At 56.3% G+C, this 21,557-nt stretch overlaps 1 pseudogene; it reads left to right on the top strand.

Annotated features, from left to right (window-relative positions):
* Nucleotides 1–21,557, top strand: part of LOC113978677 — an 84,813-nt pseudogene that overhangs the window by 29,493 nt on the left and 33,763 nt on the right.

Below are 21,557 nucleotides of genomic sequence, written 5' to 3'. Positions count from 1 at the left end.
GTGCCACGGGCGGCGGGGACCCCTCGGGGCGGCTCCCCCAGGGCCCCCCCCGCCGCCGCCGCTCCCCGGGGCTCTCCCCGCTTCCTGCCGGGATCGGACACCGCCGGCGGCCCCGGCCCTGCTGGGCTTCATCAGCCTCAGGAATTGCTCCGAAGGAGGGGCCGGGGGCTTCCTCTTGGGCTTCGTCTCCCTGGCGCTGGGGCTCGGCTTCTACCTGTGCCAGAAGGTGAGGGGGGTCCCAGGGGGTCGTGTGTCCCCCCCAGAGCGTCTGTGCCCCCCCGGGGACCCCCCACCCCGGTGTCACCCCCTTTTCTCTCCCCACAGAGCTCCTGAGCCGGCGGCAGCTGCAACCCCTCCCCAGGGCATCGGGCCCAGCCTGGACCACCCCCCCCGTCCCCGTGAGGATTTTGGGGGGGTCATGTGTCCCCCCCTCCCCTGCTGTCACTCTGCCTCCGCCCGGCTGCTCCCAGTGATCCCAGTAAAGCTTCCCAGTTCTCCCTAGTCCTGGTTTTTGGGGGGCAGTGGGGGAGGGGCTTGGGGGAATCCCAAGGGGTGGAGTCGAGTTTGGGGGGGGCAGAACCGGCCCTGGGATGGATCAGGAATGGGGACCCCTCTGTGTTCCCCCTGTGTCGCCCCATTCTAGGAAGGTGTTGGGGGGCACCTGCACCCCAACACAGCACACAGTGCACCCCAAGAGCTGCTGGGAACCCCCTAAACCTTCCCACAGGCCCTGCAGAACCCCTGAAACATACGCAGAGCCCACCCAGGACCCCACCCAACCCCTTTTCTGGGGGGACTTCTCTGGGCACTGGTGGTGCTGGGAGCTCCCCCGGCTGCGGGCGAGGAGCTCTCGGGTGAGCAGGGGGTAAGAAGGGGGAGGTCGGTGGGAAAAGGGGGGTCAGAGAGGATAAAGGGGTGGTGGGACCCCAAACTGAGTGGGAGGGGAGTGGGAGTCCCAAAAGTGGAGGAGGAGGGGCACTTAGGTTTGGGGGATGATGGGAAGGGGGTGAGAGAGGTCAGAATAGTGGGGAAAGGGGAGGGTGGGACCCCCAAACTGAGCATCAGGGGGCTGGGAAATGGGGGAAGAGGGGGGAAAAAAGTGGGGGTTGGGACCCCTAAACTGATCCTGGTTGGGCTGGGGATTGAAGGGACCACGGAAAAGCGGAAGGAACAGGGAGAAGGGTGGAAAAGGGAGGGGGTGGTCTGGCAGGTCTGACAGCCCCATGGGGGTCTTTGGGAACCAGGTTTTGGGAAAGGGGGGTGGCCCCCTGAGCTCCCAATTTACTGTGGGGTGCTGGGAGCTGCTGGATCCAATCTCAGCCTTGGATTATGCCAACATATTCAGTTTAGAGGAATTACAGAGGTGTGACTGAAACACTTTTGTCCCCAAAGTTTTAATGGCAAATCAGATCTATTGATAGAAATGAATTATTTAGGGTTCCAAAGGATCAGACAAAAGATCTTCATCACAATTATTTAGTGCACAATAGAAACACTAAAACTACCAGGAGTACAGCATAAGATAGGACAGTGCTCTACACTAAAGCAATTGTTGAAGCAACTCTACTAAAGCTGGCACAAAAGCAATAATTCTTAATTAGAGATGGATGGAACTCCCCCAGACCAATGCTCGTAGGGAGATCTCTGCTCTCAACCTCCAGCAGTGACCTTGGGGGGGTCCCCAGCCAAGGCAGGAATCTCCACACATCCCCCCAAGAAAGATTCTGATGAAAGAAGCTGCCCCTGGGAAAGGGGACTGGCCCTTTGTGGTAGAAAGGGATGGACTGACAGTCACTGGACTCCAGGGGTTGCCTCACTATCAGGGGGTTCATTCAGGGTGGAAGCAGCGGCCAAAGCTCTTCCTGCAGTCGGGGCACTGGTAGGCCTTCCCTTACTGGTGGGTCCGTTGGTGTTTGGTCAAGGCAGAGCTCTGGGTGAAGCTCTTCCCACACTCCCCACACTTGTAGGGCCTCTCCCCGGTGTGGATGTGCCGGTGGGTGACGAGGGTGGGAGTTCTGCTTGAAGCCCTTCCCGCAGTCGGTGCAGCGGAAGGGCCTCTCATCCGTGTGCGTCCACTGGTGCTTGAGGAGATCTGAGCTGGTCTGAAACATCTTCCCACATTCCAAGCACTTGTAGGGCCGTTCCCCAGTGTGGATGCGCTGGTGGATGAGGAGGTGGGAGCTCTTCGTGAAGCTCTTCCCACATTGCCCGCATGTATAGGGCCGTTCCCCAGTGTGGATATGCTGGTGTTGGAGCAGTTTGGTGCTCTTCCTGAAGCTCTTCCCACTTTCCAAGCACCTGAAGGGCTTCTGCCTGCTGGGAGGCTGCTCAGGGACCACCAGGTCAGAGCTCTGCCTCAAGCTCCGTCCGCCTTCCCGGCACAGGCTGGGTCTTTCCTCCTCAGAGCACCCTGGGCTGGCTTTGGAGCCCCTCCTCCGCAGGGATCTCCGGCCCTTTTCCTCCCCACTGCCTTCCTGCGCCGTGGAGCCCTTCAAAACGGCCTCTCCCACCAGGGTCTGCCAGGGGGATTTGTCCTCCGGGCTCTCCGTCCTCAGCTCGGGGCCTGGGGCAGGAAGCAAGAAGGACAGGGAGGGGATTTGCCTCCGGCCCAGAGGGAAGGCCAAGGACATCCCCTCAACTCCGGCTCCAGCAGGACGGCAGCAGCAGCGGGGCTGTCCTGCAGCCGGGGACCATGCTCGGCTGCCAGAGCCAGCACAACACCGGCCCAAAGGGCCACTGACTTCCTCTTCACCTGCCTGGGGGGCCCAAGGCATCTTCCTCTTCCTCGCAGCCTCCTCCTCCATCCGTCCAAGCTTTGGGAAGGACAAATCCTGATGGGGCGAAAACAAGGGCTGAGTGTGTTGGCTTGGGGGTTCCTCCTGCCCAAGGTCCTATCTACAACTCACTGGGCATCCTGTGTCCATAAAAACCTCCAAAACACCAAGATTCAGCCCAGAAAAACCAAAACCTCTGAGATTCAAGCAAAAACCCCCTCAGAAATAGCAAGATGAACTACCCCCCAAAATCCAAAAAGTTGAGATTCAGGAAAAAACTCTCCAAAATATGAAGATTCAGCTCAAAAATCTTTCCCATAAGTTCCTCCTCTCTGGTCTCTCCCCTCTGGGGTTCGGAGGGTTTCCTCTGTCTGGGATGCTGGGAGTCTTGGGGGTCCCAAGGGTCCCTTCTCCTCTGACTTTTGCCTTTGGGGTGCTGTGCTCCCAGACATTCCCCCTCTACAGGTCCTATACTCTGTTGTCCCGGGGATCCCAGGTGTCCCCCCAGTCCAGGTTTACTCTTCTCCACATCTCCTGTTTCAGGCTCCCGGGGGTCCCGGGGCTCCTCCCTCTCTGTGCTCCTCCCTCCAGGCTGCTGGGGGTCCCCCAGCTCCAGCATCACCCCGCTCCGCCCTCCACACTCTGCAGCTCCCGGGCTCCACACCCACCCCCGGCACTCCTGGGGGGGCCACAAAGTCGCTGTGTCCCCCCCGCCGGCACCGGGCTGACAATGGAGCCGGCGGGGCCTGACCCAGCAACACCAACCCCCACCGTGGGGGGGACCCGCATCCCCCTGCCCACCGCCGGGGCTCTGCCGCCAACCCAGCCCGGCACCCCCAAAAAACACCTCCCGCCCACCCCCAACAGCCCTCAAGGGCACAGCCCTGCACAAGGGCCGGCTGTGCCCAAGGCAACCAAACAGCCCCACAGGCAGGGGGACACCAGAGGCCGCCCCAGGGCAACGAGAGCAGGGAGCGGATCGGGCCCCCTGACACGTGGGCGGGCTCTGGGTTCAGCCTTACCAGGAGCATTTTGGCACCAACAGGACGGCCCTGACCGCTGGCTCGGCACAGGGGGCCTGAACTCCCCCCTATCCAGGCTCTTGGGGCTGTCCCAGCTCCCCCCTCTCTCCAGCCTCCCCCACTCTCCAGGGATCAAGGCATGGGGACATAGAGGGACCGCCACGGCAACACTGCTCTCGCTCTCCCCCCTCCCTATAGCCCTCCTCTCCCACCCCTTTCCCGGGCCGTTTCCCAGTGTGGATTTGCTGGTGTTGGATCACGTGGGAGCTCTGGCTGAAGCTCTTCCCACGTTAGCCACACGAATAGGGCCGTTCCCCAGTGTGGATGCGCTGGTGTCGGATCAGGTTGGAGTGGCTCCTGAAGCTCTTCCCACATTCCCCACACGTGTAGGGACGTTCCCCAGTGTGGATATGCTGGTGTCGGAGCAGGTCGGAGATCAGTCTGAAGCTCTTCCCACATTCCAAGCACTTAAAGGGCTTCTGCCTGCTGGGAGGCTGCTCAGGGACCACCAGGTCGGAGCTCCGCCTCAAGCTCTGGCTGCCTTCCCGGCACAGGCTGGGTGTTTCCTCCTCAGAGCACCCTGGGCTGGCTTTGGAGCCCCTCCTGCGGGGGGATCTCCAGACCTTTTCCTCCCCGCTGCCTTCCTGCGCCGTGGAGCCCTTCAAAACGGCCTCTCCCACCAGGTTCTGCCAGAGGGATTTGTCCTCCGGGCTCTCCCTCCTCAGCTCGGGGCCTGGGGCAGGAAGCAAGAAGGACAGGGAGGGGATTTGCCTCCGGCCCAGAGGGAAGGCCAAGGACATCCCCCAACTCCGGCCCCGGCAGGACAGCGGCGACAGCGGGGTTGTCCTGCAGCCAGGGGCCATGCTCGGCTGCCAGAGCCAGCACAACACCGGCCCAAAGGGCCACTGACTTCCTCCTCACCTGCCTGGGGGGCCCAAGGCACCTTCCTCTTCCTCGCAGCCTCCTCCTCCATCCGCCCAAGCTTTGGGAAGGACAAATCCTGATGGGGCGAAAACAAGGGCTGAGTGTGTTGGCTTGTGGGTTCCTCCTGCCCAAGTCCATCTCTAGAACTCACCGGGCATCCTGTGACCATAAAAACCTCCAAAACACCAAGATTCAGCCCAGAAAAACCCAAACCACCGACATTCAGGCAAAAACCCCTCAAAAATAGCAGGAAGACCCCTGCCCCCTCAAACTGCAAAAAGTTGAGATTCGGCTAAAAAATACTCCAAAATATGAAGATTAGACAAAAAAAACTGTCCCAAAAACAAACTGGGGTGGGGGGGCAGCCCTGGAAACCAGGGCTTTGCTCCCTCAGCTCTGCAGGGGCTTCCCATGGGCTCTCGGCCTCCTCTGGGCATCTGCTGCTCCGGCGTGGGCTCCTCCCGGGCTGCAGGGGGGTCTCTGCTCCATCCTGGACTCATCCACAGGTCACAGGCCCTTCAGCTCAGGCTCACCCAGAGCTCCAGCCGGTTCCGTGGAGCAGTGATCCCCTGGCCCCCTGCCAGTGTGGGCACCTCGCCAGGGCTGTTCCTCGAGGTCCTCTGGCTCCCTGCCAGTCCGAGGCTGTTTCTCCAAAACACCAAACCAAGTGTGCCAAACGCCCTGGTTGGTCAGTGCCAGCTGGGGGAGCGGGCACTCGCTGAGGGGATGAGAAAACTGCACCTGGGGCTGGGCTGAAAGAGGCTCCAGCACCACTTCTGATGGCCCAGGGGCAGCATCTGGCTTCTCCCAAACAGAGAGATGGCACTTGTTCCTCTGCAGGGAGTCAAGGGCAGCAGGGTGACTCCTGCTGCATGGATGGAATGGCAGAGGATCCCTTGGGTCCCCAGGATGGATCATTACTCGGGAATACAAACTGCCCTCGGGCTCAGGATGCAGCTGCCAGCACAGATTTCCCTGCAAAGGCTGCAAGAAGTCAAGCTCTGGAGAGGAGATTGTGCCCCAGGGATGGGATTGCAGAGGGTCCATCAGATCCCCAGCATCAATCAGCAACCAGGAATAGACACAAAAAGCCCCCATAAAGATTTCTGGGGGAGTGTCCCGTAGGGAGGGGACAGTGTCACCCCACCAGGGCAAGGCTGGCAAGTGGGAGGCTGCTCCAGGGCTCTGCAAGAGGCCTCGTGCTCTGCTCGGCCCCAGTACTGGCTGGTACCAAAACCTCCGGCTGCCCCCGGCCCTGGGCAGCTCTGCTGCCACAGGCTGTGTCCTCACCGTGGCCCTGCAATGGCCCTGCCTGTCCCTCACCCATGGCCCTGTCCCTTGGCTCTCTCCCTGCCAGCTGAGTGTGGGGCACACGGGCTGGGGGTCCCTCTCAAGACACCCGGGCAGCCGGCGTTAGCTGGGGGGATGTGAGGGCTGGGCCTGCTCAGCACAGCCCCGGCTTCGTGCCCAGCGCCTCTTTCCTGCCCCACACAAGAGCTTCCTGGCCCCCCCCAGGGCTCCCCTGCTGCTGCCTCTGCTCCTGGCCCTGCCTTTGCTACTCCCTTGGCTGGGGCAGTGGCTGCAGGGGGAGGATGGCAGCAGCTTCAGCTCCACAGCACTTCCTGGGGGGAGATCAGCCCAGGGAGGGACAGGCAGGGACCTGATGGGGATGGACAGGGGCCCAGCAGGGACAGCCAGGGCAGGCAGGGGAAGGCACAGGGACAAACTGGCCCCCCACACTGCCAAGGCTGTCTCTGCTCCTCCTTGCAGGCTCTGTGGCCAGGTACAGTTTGTGTTCCTGGGTGCCCACCATCTCAGCACTTGGAGCCGCTCAAATCAGCGGCCGCAGCTCTGCAGCAAAGCCACAGCTCACCTGGCACACAGGGGATGGAGACAGCACCTTCTTGGGGATGGGCACCTTGGTCTGTTCCCCACCACGGGGCTCTCCTTCCGCAGCAGCACCTCTGCTTTGCACTTAGGCTCACCTCAGGGACAGCTCTAGGCTCACCTCCGTGCCACTTCTCAGCCTCACCTCAGGGCCTGGGCTCAAGGACAGGAACCTGCAGGGAGGGGACATGATGTGCAAGATGAGGGCTGCCTGCTTGCACTGGCCTCTGGGCTTCTTTCTCCTTCTACAACCATCCCAGAACTTAGCCTGCTTTTCTAACACCACACATTTACAGAATAACCTTGCAGATATATATGGACAGACATCTCTATCACTCTGGGGATAGAGCCTCAAGCATGTGCTGCCATAGGAATGGGAATCAGAGAATCACAGAATCAGCCGGGTTGGAAAAGACCTCCCAAATCATCAAGTTCAACCCTTCATCCAACCCTGCCGTGTTTCCCAGACCATGGCACTGAGGCCACATCCACTCTCACCTTCAACACCTCCAGGGACGCTGACTCCACCCCCTCCCTGCCCAGCCCATTCCAATGCCTGATGACTCTCTCGGGAAAAAATTGCTTCCTAATATCCAACCTAAACCTCCCCTGGCACAGTTCAAGACCCAGCCCTCTTGTCCTACTGCTGCTTCCTGGCACAAGAGCCCCACCCCCACCTGGCTACAACCTCCTAGCAGGGACTTGCAGAGTCAGGAGGTCTCCCCTGAGCCTCCTCTTCTCCAGCCTCAACACCCCCAGCTCCCTCAGCCTCTACTCACACCACTTGTGCTCCACTCCCTTCTCCAGCCCCGTTGCTTTTCTCTGCACCTTCTCCAGGCCACCATCCATTGGCCCTTTTGGCCACCTGGACACACTCTGCCTCCTCTTCAGCTTCCTGGCAATCCACACTCCCAGCTCCCTTTCTGCCTGCCTGCTCTCCAGCCACTCTGGCCCCAGCCCGGGGGGCTGACGGGGCTTCTTGTGGCCAAAGGGCAGGACCCGGCCCTTGGCCTGCTTGAACCTCATCCCCTTGCAATCAGCCCATGGATCCAGCTTGGCCAGGTCCCTCTGCAGACCCCTCCTTCCTTCCAGCACATCAACACACCCCCAGCTTGGTGTCAGCTGCACATTTGCTGATGAAATGCCTGGTTCTGCAGGAGCTGCAGATGCTCAAGGGGCAGCAGGACCAAGTCAGGGGCCTGGGGGGGCCTGAGGGGCCTTGGGGTGCGGGAGGGTTCTGGGGGAGCTGGGGAGGGGCTTTGAGGATTGAGGGTACAGACCAGGACAGACCAGTACCTCCTCACTGCTCCCCAGATCCCTCCTGGAGCTGGGCCACGTTGTCATGGGACACCCGAGCCCCCCCCAATGCCCTCCCAGTACAGCCCACTGTGTTCCTGTCCCACAGTGCCAGGTGATCCCTCTTTCAGGGGTGTTGGAAGGGATTTAAGGGGGGGCTTGGGATGATTTGGGAGGATCTGTGGGGTGTTGGATGAGGAATTGGTAGGGTTTGGGGGGGCTTTGGGTGCATTTAGGAGAGTTAAAAAGGGTTTTGGGGGGTCAGAGGGATCTGTGGGGGGGAGGGGATTAAAGGGAAAATGGGGGCTAGGGGACATTTGGGGGGGGTTAATGATGTCTGTGGGGAAAGAGGAGGGGCAGCACCACGAGCAGGTGAGATCTGCGACCCTCCCTGGTGTACCCAAGACCCTCTTGCTGACCCTCAAAACCGTCTGGGACTCCCTAAATACCCCTAGAAACCCCTAATACTTTTTCAAGGACCCCTCCCCAAAGCCCCCCAGGACCTCCCAGTTCCCTCGGAGACTCCAGAACTCCCTCAGGGATTCCCAAACCCCTTCCGGGACCTTCAACCTCCTCCCTAAGTCCCCTCACGACACCAAACCCCCTCTGAGACCCCCCAAAACCTCCTCAGGGACCCCTAAAAGCCTCTAAGGGAGCACAAAACCACAGAACAGCAGAAGAGCTTTCTGTAAAGGAAGGGAGCAAAGAATCTGAGAAGGAGAAGACCAAGGAAAAACTGAAGCAAAGCAATCAAATCATCCTGGCCCTTGCAGTTTTTCCTTCACCTTTTCCTCACTTTTCCTTTTTTAGGGTTCTTTCTTTGGTTGGGTGGTTTAGAATTTTTTTTTCCGAGGGATTTTCTCAGGACCCGAATCGAACATCCGGGTTCTTGGGAGGCCCCCCGGGCCCCGCGGCCCCCGGGAGGGTTGCAAGGCCCTGCGGTCTGACCCTGGGGAACCCCCGAACCCCCGTGCTAAACCCTCCCGAGCCCTCCAGCCTTTCCACCTACAGCCGCGCTCCCCGCAGCCCCCGAGGGGATCCCCAGAGCCCCGCTCTCGCCGCTCCCCCGTGTCAGCTCACACAGACAAAGGGAGGCCCCGCCGCCATCACCGGTTACCGGCAGCCAACAGGGCGCTCTGCGCGCGTACTGCGTTTGGAGAACACCGCCGCAGCCAATCAGCGCGCGGCCACTTTAACTTCCACAATGCACCGCGCAAGGCGAAGGCGAGGCGGAGGGCGGGTGAGGGCTGTGACCGCGCGCTGATTGGCTGCAGGGCGGGTCAGTAAAGGTGGTGCGCGCGCAGAGCGAGCGCCATGTTGGTTGTCGGGAACCCGTGATGGTGGCGGGGTCTGCATTGAGCTGTGTGAGCTGGCAGGGGTGGCGGCGAGAGCGGGGCTCTGGGGATCCCCTCGGGGGCTGCGGGGAGCGCGGCTGTGGGTTGGAGGGCTCGGAAGGGTTTAGCGGAGGAGTTCGGGGGTTCCCGGGGACGTTTTGAGGGGTCCCTGAGGGGGTTTGTTGTCCTGCGGGAATCACGGGGGAAATTAAAGGTCCCTGAAGAGGTTTGGGAGTCTCTGAGAAGGGTTTGGTTTCTGAGAATATTTGGAGGGTCTCAGGTAGGCTTTGGGGGTCTGTGAGGAGCTTTGGGGGTTTGGGGGGGCTTTGCGGGGACCTTTTAGGCAGTTTTGGGGTCTGTAGGGGGTTTAAGGGGTCCCAGACGGTTTTGAGGGTCCGTGAGGGGGACTGGGGGGTCACTGAATGGGCTTGGGAGGTCCCAGGTGGGTTTTGCGAGTCACTGAGAGGGTTTAGGGGGTGCTGGGGAGGGATGAGGTCTCTGAGGGGATTTGAGGGGACCTTGAGAATGTTTCAGTGGGTCGAGGGGTGGATTTCAGAGGTTTTGAGGGGATTTTGTGGGGCCCCCTAAAGGCAAGCAGTGGGTTCAGGGGGTCCTCCAGCCCCCAGGGGAGGGGTCCTAGTGATGCCCCCCAAAATCCGGGGGGAGAAATATAATTCATCCGGTTAAGGGGATCTGAGTGCCCCCAGTATATCCCAATGACTTTCCAGTGATCCTCAGTATGGCCCAGTACCCCCTAAGTAACCACCCAGTGTGTCCCAGTGACCTCCCACTGCCCCCCCTGTATGGCCCAGTGATCCTCCAGTGAGCACCCAGTAACCCCCAGTATGGCCCAGTAACCTCCCAGTGTCCCCCCGTGTGTCCTGGTAATCCCCCAGTAACTCCCCAGTTCTCTGCCAGTGTCTTCCAGTGTGCCCCAGTTCACCTCCAGTCCCTCCCAGTGCCCTCCCAGTGTCCCTCAGTAACCCCCCAGTCCCTCCCAGTGCCCCCTGGTTCCCCCAGTGTGTCCCAGTATCCCCCAGTAATCACCCAGTGCACCACAAAGCCCCCAAACTGTCCCCAGTGTGTCTCCAGATGCCCTTGGCCTTTCTGTGAGCCGGGGGGGGAGGCCGTTTTTGGTGTCAGAGTGTCCAGGGGGGGCTCCTGGGGTGAGGTGGAAGGTTGGGGACATCAGGGATGGGGTTTGCGGACAGTGGGGACAATGGGGATGGGTCTGGGGACAGTGGAATTGGGGGTATCGGGGGGGGAATTATGGCCATGGGGAGTCTCTGGGGACATGGGAGACACCAGGGGGGTCTTGGGGTGTCAAGAGGGGGAACTGGGGACAGCAGGAGGGTCTCAGGACCCACCTTCTCATGGTGCTGCCCCTCCTCTCCCCCCCCCCAAGCCCCATTAGCCCCCCCCAAATGTCCCCCAACCCCCATTTTACCTTTAATCCCTGCCCCCCACAGATCCCTTTGACCCCCCAATGCTCCTTTTAACTCCGCCCAAAGCACCCAAAACCCCCAATCCCCATCCAACTCCCCCAAAATCTCCCCCTGCCCCCCCCTCAAATCCTTTCCAACCCCTCCCAAAGAGGGATCACCTGGCACCCTGGGACAGGAACACAGTGGGCTGTACTGGGGGCACTGGGCTGTACTGGGAGGGCACTGGGGGTGGCTCAGGTGTCCCACCACAACGTGGCCCAGCTCCAGGAGAGATCTGGGGAGCAGTGAGGAGGTACTGGTCTGTGCTGGTCTGTCCTAGTCTGTCCTGGTCTGTACTGCTCTGTGCTGGTTTATACCCCCAATCCCCAAAGCCCCTCCCCAGCTCCCCCAGGACCCCAAAGCTCCCCAGAATTCCCAGACCCCTGAGTTGGTTCTGCTGCCCCTTGAGCATCTGCAGCTCCTGCAGAACCAGGCATTTCTTTGCTCCCCTCAGGGTCGTTCCCACCCCCAGAATGGAATCTGGAGGCAGCAGGATGTGCACAGTGCTCCCATTTCCTACAGTGCAAAGGGGCTGCAGGGAATGATTCCCCTGCTCTTGCCGGTCTGCCAAAACCTGCAGGGGACAGAAGTGGGAGCTTCAGGAATTTGCTGGCCTTGGGAGTGGAGCTAACAGGGTATTGAGAGGAACATATCCCTCAAATACAATCTCTCTGCGTACACAATATCTGTCTGGACAGACAGATAAAGCAATAATCAGATATATTCTGTATCATATATATGGCACATATTCTATAGAATCCATCCTTAGGTGTTCTATGATATATCTGTAAGATATTACAAATAATAAGCAATAGTAAGGCAAGTGTCCTCCTTAGGGACACACACTTCAGAAGGCAACTTGCACTTGACCCCCCCCCTCTTAAACTTTGAGCCACCCGGTGCCACAGAGGGGGACAGAGCTCCTGTGGAACATTCTATTCCATTGACACAGAGCAAGGAATAAACCCAAACTATTGCCTGGGTTTGTCCCCTCGGGGTCTCTGCAGCAGCAAGCCCAGCACCACACTGACTGCTCTGGGCTGTGCAGGCATTTGTGGTTCTGCCTGTCTCACACACAGAAGTCTGGTGTAGTGCTGCCCTCAGGAAACCCCCCCACCCTTGCTCCCGCTAAAGCCATGGAATTTGTCTTTGTTTCCCTTGGGTTCAGGGTCAGGCTGTGCCTGTGTCCAGCCCAGAGGCTCAGAAAAACATTTCTCCCATCCCACTGCAATCTGCTGCTTCAGACAGGACCCAGGCACTGGTGGCACTGGGAGTGAACAGCAGAGTGTTTCCAGGGGCTCTCTGAAGGAACACAAGTGTCCAAAGAAACCAGCACAAGTGTCCATAGAAGTCCCAGTCCTTCATCCCTGAATGAGCTCGTTCAACCCAGGAAAAACTAAGTTTTATTTCCATGGAAGGAGGTTTTTCCCACTTTAGCACCAGTTTAGTTCCAAACCAGTTTTTTCATTTCCTCCTCCCAATTTCCCTGAAGGACACTGACAGGGACCATGGACACTGACAGGGATCACAGAGTTTGTCCCTTGGCTATACAACTCCTGTTGTTTGGCAGCACAGGAGAGGTTAATTAGAGCCCAGGCTCCAATCCCAGGGCGCCCCTTGAAGACGAGCTTGAAATCAAACAACTTTCCTGCTGGAGGGTTAAATTCAGTCCCATCACCTTTTTTTGGCTGAATCTTCATATTTTGGAGTATTTTTTACTGAATCTCAACATTTTGCAGTTTGAGGTGGCGAGGGTCTTGTTGCTCTTTCGGAGGGTTTTTTTGCCTGAATCTCAATGGTTTGGGCTCAGTCTTGGTGTTTTGGAGATTTTTATGGACACAGGATGCCCGGTGAGTTCTAGAGCTGGACTTGGGCAGGAGCAACCCCCAAGCCAATGTGCTCAGCCCTTGTTTTCTCCCCATCAGGATTTCTCCTTCCCAAAGCTTGGGTGGATGGAGGAGGAGGCTGCGAGGAAGAGGAAGATGCCTTGGGCCCCCCAGGCAGGTGAGGAGGAAGTCAGTGGCCCTTGGTTTTGGTGTTGTGCTGGCTCTGGCAGCCGAGCATGGCCCCCGGCTGCAGGACAACCCCGCTGTCGCCGCCGTCCTGCCAGGGCCGGAGTTGGGGGATGTCCTTGGCCTTCCCTCTGGGCCGGAGGCAAATCCCCTCCCTGTCCTTCTTGCTTCCTGCCCCAGGCCCCGAGCTGAGGACGGAGAGCCCGGAGGACAAATCCCCCCAGCAGACCCTGGTGGGAGAGGCCGTTTTGAAGGGCTCCACGGTGCAGGAAGGCAGCGGGGAGGAAAAGGCCCAGAGATCCCCCTGCAGGAGGGGCTCCAAAGCCAGCCCAGGGTGCTCTGAGGAGGAAAGACCCAGCCTGTGCCGGGAAGGCGGCCGGAGCTTGAGGCAGAGCTCTGACCTGGTGGTCCCTGAGCAGCCTCCCAGTAGGGAGAAGCCCTTCAGGTGCTTGGAATGTGGGAAGCGCTTCAGGCTGAGCTCCAGCCTGATCCGACACCAGCATATCCACACTGGGGAACGGCCCTACACGTGTGGGAAATGTGGGAAGAGCTTCAGGGAAAGCTCTAATCTCCTCGCCCACCAGCGCATCCACGCTGGTTAATGGCCCTATACGTGTCAGGAATGTGGGAAGAGCTTCAGGCAGAGCTCCCACCTCCGCACCCACCAGCACATCCACACTGGGGAACGGCCCTACACGTGTCGGGAATGTGGGAAGAGGGTTCGGACCAGCTCAGATCTCCTCCTGCACCAGCGGATGCACACGGATGAGAGGCCCTTCCGCTGCACCGACTGCGGGAAGGGCTTGAAGGAGAACTCCACCCTCGTCACCCACCGGCGCATCCACACCGGGGAGAGGCTCTACAAGTGTGGGGAGTGTGGGAAGAGCTTCACCAACAGGTCTGGCTTGACCTACCACCTACGGACCCACCAGTCAGGGAAGCCCTACCAGTGCCCCGACTGCGGAAAGAACTTCAGCCGCTGCTTCCACCCCGAATGAACCCCCTGATGGTGAGGCAACGCCTGGAGTCCAGTGACTGTCAGTCCATCCCTTTCGACCACAAAGGGCCAGTCCCCTTTCACAGGGGCAGCTTCTTCCAACACAACCCTTCTTGGGGGGGTGTGTGGAGATTCCTGCCTTGGCTGGGAAACCCCAAGGTCACTGCTGGAGGTTGAGAGCAGAGATCTCCCCACGAGCGTTGGTCTGGGGGAGTTCCATCCATCTCTAATTAAGGATTTTTGCTTTTGTGCCAGTTTCGGTAGAATTGCTTCAACAATTGCTTTAATGTAGAGCACTGTCCTATCTTATCCTGTACTCCTGGTAGTTTTAGTGTTTGTATTGTGGAGTAAATAATTCTGATGAAGATCTTTTGTTTGATCATTTGTAACCCTAAATGAATTCATTTCTATCAGTAGATCTGATTTGCCATCATTAAAACTTAGGGGACAAAAGTGTTTCAGTCACACCTCTGTAATTCCTCTAAACTGAATGTGTTGGCATAATCTGATGCCTTAAGACCCTTTTAATTTTTTTTTTATTTTTCTAATTTTTATAAGCTTTTTATGTAATTATAGTAGAAGTAGATTTTAGAAGTAGCTATATTATATTCCTCATCCTTTAGCACAACTAGTTTACCCATTCCTCAACCCTCTTACCCCATTCCCTGCTCCCCATATCAATTCTACCCCTGAATTCAGTAGAAATGTTTAGTCTCTTGTCAAGGCAAGGCCTGTGCTGTTTGGAGAACACTCATATCTTGGCCTGAACAGCAGAACACAGTCAAGAACTGGGTGATCGTGTACCCTTTGTGCTCTGGAGATGATGAGAATGACGAAGGAGTTGTCCCAAAAAGTCCCCAGCCCCAATTCACAGGGAGTGGGCCTAGTGTGTGTTTTGTTTGTGTTTTGCAATCACGGGTTGTGTGGATTCTAAGTTTAAGATTCCTAAGGAATGTCCCCCTGAGTTTGGTTTTGAAACACTGGAAAACTTTGACTAGTTCAGAGACAGTTTTAACAAAGGAAGAACTTTGTAGGCTGTCTGTAGGTGCTTGGCCCTTGTTTGGACAAATGAGAGGAGTGACTTGGCTGGAATTTGGTTCTTTTGAACTAGACAGTGTGTCAATTAATTTTGCTTTTTAATGTAGAACAGAAATGGGAAGAAATCCGGTATGCAGAGTTGTTTATGTTTCTATTAACACGCCCTGGATTGGGAGGGGGAGATAAGAAAAACGAAGGCTCAAAAGAGACGGAAAAATCAGAAATGGCTTTAGAAAAAGGGAAGGAGAAAGATTGGGTTAAGGCTGCTCCTGTCCCACAAATTTTATTTAAAGTTTTATTTAAGTTCCTTTCTCACTGGTTGAGTTACAGCAATGGAAGGATTCTGTAGGGGCATATAGAGATAACCCAGAGAGAGTAGCAAACTATGTCCAGAGAGCAATCAGAACTCAGAACCCTGACTGGTATGACCTGGAAGTTATGATGGATACTTTATTAGATCAAACAGAGAAGGAGATGGTAAAAAGAGCTGCTCGAACTGCAAGTGAGATGCTAAAAACCTCTGGGCAGTTTCCAGGGGAAGATATTAAGGATATCTTCCCCCCTGACGATCCCAAATGGGATCCTAATGTACCAGCAAATCTGGAAGCACTGAAACGTTATCAAGACTGGGTAATTTATGGATTCCAGCATGGGGTTCCGAAGGCAATAAACTGGTCCAAAATGTGTGAGGTTGGACAAGATACAAATGAATCACTGTAACAGTTCGTTAGGATACATGCTCGGAATAAAACAAGTGCACAGATATTCAAACACACAAAATATCTTTATTACAGTGATAATAGTAATAATAACAATAAACTTGGTGAAAAGAACCAAAAACCAAAGAGATACCTTATCGTGTGGTCTTAAAACAAGTACTACTAACAGTATTCAATATAGTGTAATCTTAACTAATAAAAGGGATGCCAAAAAAAGGGATCTTAGCACAATACTATGGATAACCCGATATTGGTTAGTAAAAGGGGAAATTAAAGGGAAAATACTATGAACAACTTATTCAATAATAAAGGGGAATTAAAGGGACACTAAAAGGATTAAAAGGTTAAAAAGTTTGTTCTCTCGGTTGCTTCCTATCAAAAACTGTGCTTACCCACACAGACAGGCCAGGGCTGCCAGGATCTGCAGCAGCTGGTCGGTGCCCATGCTTAGCGGGCGTCCCCACGGAGCAACACAGTCTCGATGGTAGGATGAGTATCGCTCGGCTCAGCAGTCCTGACACCCCATTTTTATCAGCTCTACATTACACTACGTAGGGCCAGTACGCAGTATAAGGTGATGCCTGAGTGGCAGCCAAACACTGCCTAATCATTACCTAATGGCAACAGTCTGCGCATGCCCTACTTGTGGGGCAAGGGGCGAGCAACCCCTGCCCACATGATCTTCCTTCCATCATCATCTTTCTCACCCTTATGTATGACCTCTACCATTGTGTTTCAAGGGTAGATGTATCTATCTTGCAATATGTAGCAAAACCAAGGAAGAACTCAGCTCTGATAATAGGGGATATCAGGTTGACTTGCTAAAAAGCACAATGGAGCTTACAATTAGCTTGTGCCATGAAGTTACATTGTACCATGCTCTAGCTGGTTTCACATCCTAATGTGATTTCTTTCTCACGCCTCTATGCTCCATTGATCATCTAATTCAAAAGTACCCCCCTTACAAATGCACGGCAGGAACTTTGTCTCCGTCGACAACACACAGGGGTTCTGATTTGGGGGGGACCAACTCAGGTGGTGGAGCCTCGGGTGCTGACTGGCCAAGTGGCCTTTGCTAAATGCAGATCCCAGTGTTTGAAGGTCCCCCCAGCCCTTGCTTTCACTGTGGGTTTGAACAGTCCATTTTGCTGCTCAGTTTTCCCAGAGGCTGGTGCGTGCAGGGGAATAGGATTCACCCACTGCATCCTGAGCTCTCTGGCCCAGGGGTCTATGAGGCTGTTCTTGAAATGAGTCCTGCTGTCCAACTCAGTTCTTTCTGGGCTGTCATGTCACCCCAGGGCTTGCTTTTCCAGGCCCAGGATGGTGCTCTGGGCAGTGCCCCAGGGCACAGGGTGTGTCTCCAGCCAGCCAGTGGTTGTGTCCATCATAGTCAGCACAGAGCCCTGGCCTTGGTGGGTTTGGGGAGTGTGCTGTGATCAATCTGCCAGACCTCCCCAGATTTCCATTTCAACCATTGTCCCCCACCCCAGAGAGGCGTCACTCGCTCGGCCTGTTTTAGTGCAGCACATGTTTCACAGGTGAACTCCCCTGTTGCAAGAAGAGAGAAAGTTCTCACAGACACATCTGAGGCCCCTCTTGGGACACAGGGAGACCATAAATGGACAGGGGGAGAGCACAGCCTGGAAGTTATGGGCATGCAAAAGGTGTTATTACAAAGGCACCAGGGCACAGGTCTGCGAGATACTTTTCACCTGCAGCCTGATTTTTAGCAACGTATTTAGAATTTCCAGCTCCAAAATAAACTTTTCCTCAATACCTCAATCAAGGTACCTGCATGCTTCTCAATTTATACAGGAACCAAGAGGCTACTGTGACAATGCAGGGCCTTATGGAAGCCAAGGAAATCTGGGGAAATGTGGAACCTCCTGGAACAAAGGGTCCCTTTTGCCATTGTGGAACCTCATGGCACCAAAGGATCCCTGGGACTTGGTGGAGCCTCATGAAACCAAGGGGCCATTGAGGCCCTGAGGGGCCTCATGGAACTAGTGGGACCTTTGACACTGTGGAACCTCAGAGAATAGAGGGGCTGTTTTGACACTGCTCAGCCTCCTGGAAGTAAAGGAACTTTGGGACACTGCAAAACCTCCTGGAACAAAGGGTCCATTGGGACACCACAGAGACTCATGGAATCAAGGGGCCGTTTTGACATGGCAAGACCTTATGGAACCAAAGAATCCCCAAGAGATTTCGGAACCTCACTTAATCAAGGAGGCCACTGTGACACTGCAGGGCCTCATGGAACCAAAGGAATCCTGGGACACTGAGGAACCTCATGGAACCAACAGGCCATTGTGACACTGTGGGGCCTCACAGGAGCAAAGGAAACCTGGAAAACAGTGGAACCTCCTGGAACAAGGAGTCCATTGGGACATTATCAAGCTCTTAGAACCAAAGGAACCTTGGGAGCTTCATGGAATCAAGGGGTCATTTTGGCACTGCGGAACATCAGGGAATCAAGAGGCCATTGTGACATTGCCAAGCTCTTGGAACCAAAAGAATTTTGGGACACTGCAGTGTTGGATCCCAAATTCATGTATCTGCAGAGAGGAATTTGAGCAGTCTCAGCAAAAGGCCGTGGGCTACAAGAGCTGGGGAAAAAAACCTCAGTTTAAGAAGCAAATGGGACATCACTGCTGTGGAGTGCCCTGCCCAAGCCAGACAGACCATACCCTGATGTTATCAAGCATCTGCAGAAGACCTATTGTGTTCTATCTCTCCCTTTGTGTTACCTGTTCCCCTCCATGTAATTCCCCTAAGATAAAGTAAACTTAGCTTTTCCCCTCATGTCATCCCCTGAAACCCCCTAATTGTAATAATTTTAATAGTTACGACCCCCTATTGAATATGTAGACCCTAAACCCTTTAAATATCAACTTGTAAGTCCAATAAAGCATTCCAGTTTCTCGCCTCCACCTGGGATCGTGATAGCTTATTGACCTCCACACTGCAGAACCTCATGGAACCAACAGGCCATTGTGACAGGGCCTCATGGAACCAAAGAAACCCTGAGGCATTTCGAAATCTTATGGAACCAAAGGGCCACTGTGACACTGCAGAACCTCATGGAATGAAAGGAACCCTTGGAGACTGTGGAACTTCATGGAATGCAGGATCCTCTCTCTGAGTGGGGATGGCTTTCCTATATGGGACCAGGGGTGTCCCTGACCCCATCTGTGCCTGTGTGTGAGAGCCGTGCAATCTCAGGTACCATTCCAGGCCTGTGTTTGCAGTTCAACAGAGTCACTGCTCTGGCTTTGATTAGGTCATGTGGGGATGTCCATGACACCCCTGTCTTTAGAGTCAAGGAGCTCTGATCAACGTGCTGATGGGAAACACAGAGAGGAACTTGGCTTTGCCCATGCCACAGGACTCCATTTCATCAGACTGATGCCTGCAGAGGCTGCCCAGGACAGAAGAGGGGCAATTTCTACTGCCCTAAGTGTGGGCATTTGATCTCACCTGCATTGGACAAAGAGATTCCCCAGCAGCCTCAGAGAACCTGCCCCCAGGTGCTGCCCTGTCTCTCAGCATTGCTCCACTGGAGCTTGCAGGGAGCTCCAGGTACCTTGGAGCACCCCTGGCACCTCAGGTGTCACCACGTCTTTGCATGTGAACAGCTCAGCCCTGGCCTCCATCTCCAGCCCTTCCCATGGGAGCTGAGACAGGAGCTCCCCTGCAGGTGTATGTTGTGTGCAGCTCTGAAGTGAGGGCAGAGCAATCCCCCCTCCTGTGGGGTTGTGCTCTGTGTGTGGGGAAGATGAGGACTAGAGCCATGGAATGGGGCTGGATCCCTTCCCTCAGCAGTAACTGAGCTCATTGCCCACCCCTGTCTGGGTGTCCTGTCTAAAGATGGACAATGACCAGGGGATTCTTGGACCTCCCTGTTGTTCTAATGGGAGGATTGACAGGGCAGAAGTGTCTCTCAGCTGAGGGAGGGAACATCATTGTTTCCTTCATCCTGTTCCACAGCAGGTTCCCCTGGAACCCCAAGGACACCTGGAGGAACCCCAAGGGGGTAGAGGAAGGGCTGCCTGGGGCTGTTGCTGTGCTGCTGAGCTGGGCCGGGCTCCTGGCACACAGGGAGCTCCTGGCAACCAAGAAGAGCTTCAAAGACACAGCTCTGCCCAGGAGCAGCTTCTCTGCACAGCCCAGCAGGGATGAGGGCACTGCCTGCAGGCACTGAGGGGAGGGGAGCGAGGCAGGAAAAGGTTCAAGGGAATCAGGATTGGAAAGACATTGAGCTGAAACTTCAGTGGGGGAGAGATTTTCACAGCCTCTCCATGGTAAGTCTGTGCATGCAGGACAATGTTGCTTGTGTGCCTGGAGGAATCTCCCAATGCTGGCACATCCCACAGCCTGGAGGATCTTTTAGGAGGACTCCCACAGTTTCTCTGTTGCAGAGGAGCAGGAGGAGCTCCAGGGCAGGGCTTCCCTGTGGCACCATCAGAGGGACAGGGCAGGATGGCTCCTTCCAGGGACAGCTGCAGGGTGTGAAGGGGGGGTGCAGCCAGGGGTGCCCAGGGCTGTCCTGTAGAGCAGGGTCCTGCAGCCCAGGTCTCTGTGTGGCAGGGAAGGAACTCTTTGCCTGCAGGATCAACCCCCAGCCTGCCCAGGGAGCTGCGGAAGGTGCTGTGGGGAGAAGCTGTGGGTGGAAGGGGGAAGCCGTGGTGGAGCAGGGTCCTGCTGCTTTGGAGAGTGTTTTACAGGATGCATCAGGGCTCCTCACAGCTCCAGTCTATGCCCAGGTCATTCCAGAGGGGACTTTTCCTGAGCACATCAGAGGCAGGGCTTTTCTGCTTGAGTCTCTGCTTTCCTGAATCTGTGCTTGCACATTTGCCTGGCTCAGCTGGGTGGGAATGGAAACTCAGCTGTCCAGGTTAGAGCAGGAGCATCTTTGCTGCCCTGTGCCCATTTGCTGCTGAGCAGGGCCTGAGGGGACTGTCCTGCCCTGGGGCTGTCTGGGAGGGGCTGTGCAGGGCTGGGAAGGGAAAGCCTTTCCTCAGGGCCCAGCTGTCTCTCTCCTTGCCTTGCTCAGGTGCTCCTGCTATTGCTGACAGGCTCTCTGGGAATGGCAGGTTGAGCTGCAGAGTCAGGCCCAGCCCCTGGGGCTCCTCCTGTGCAGGGCTGAGCACAGTAAGGAGGTGTCCCAGCTCTCTGTGTCCTGGGGGGCTCTGGGCTCTGGGCTCTGGGAGGCTGGGAATGAGCCAACTGTCCCTGACTTTGGGAAAGGGGGGAGCCAATTTCTCTGCCATGGGTCCCTCTGCTCTCCAGGGGAACACAGGAGTGTAACTTTGAGCTGTGTCTCAGAAAGGTGACAGTGGAGGGCAGCTGGCACAGGACAGAGGGACAGAGCAGCTCCCCTCACTCTGCACGAGGCCTCAGACAATCCTCCTGCCTCACAGGCCTCTCTGTTCTCCCGCAGTGCAGCAGAATCTCTCCCTCTGCCTTCTGCCATCCCCCTTCCTGCACCCTGGCAGTGCTGTTGCTGACAAGCTGCTCTGCCTTAGGAGCAGATTCTTTGTCAAAGTTCACCCCCCAGGACTGGCCCTGCCCTCCCTGTTCCCGTGCACTGACTGGGGGGAGCAGGGCTGACTGCCCAGTGTCCTGCAGGCCGAGGTCCTGCTGCTCACAGAACACTTGGCCAGCAGCAATCAGGGCTCCAGCAACCACGGTGAAGGAAGGTCACCTGGACATGGTCAAGGGGGAGGTCTTGAGGAGCAGGGCTGTGCCTGTGAGAAAGGGCTTTGGCTTTTCCCAGAGAAGTCTGTCCTGCACAGTCACTGTCCTTTCCTCCTTGAACAGCTCCCCATATCCAGAGGCAGCCAATGTCCAACAGCAGCAGCTCCATGCCCCAGTTCCTTCTCCTGGCATTCACAGACAGGCGGGAGCTGCAGCTCCTGTACTTCTGGCTCTTCCTGGGCATCTGCCTGGCTGCCCTCCTGGGCAATGGCCTCATCCTCAGTGCTGTAGCCTGCGACCACCACCTGCACACCCCCATGGGCTTCTTCCTGCTCAACCTCTCCCTCACAGACCTGGTCTGCATCTGCAC

This window comes from Neopelma chrysocephalum, unplaced genomic scaffold (assembly GCF_003984885.1).
Source record: "Neopelma chrysocephalum unplaced genomic scaffold, ASM398488v2 Primary Assembly neopelma1_349, whole genome shotgun sequence".
NCBI lineage: Eukaryota > Metazoa > Chordata > Aves > Passeriformes > Pipridae > Neopelma > Neopelma chrysocephalum.
This window is presented reverse-complemented; position numbering and strand designations above follow the sequence as displayed.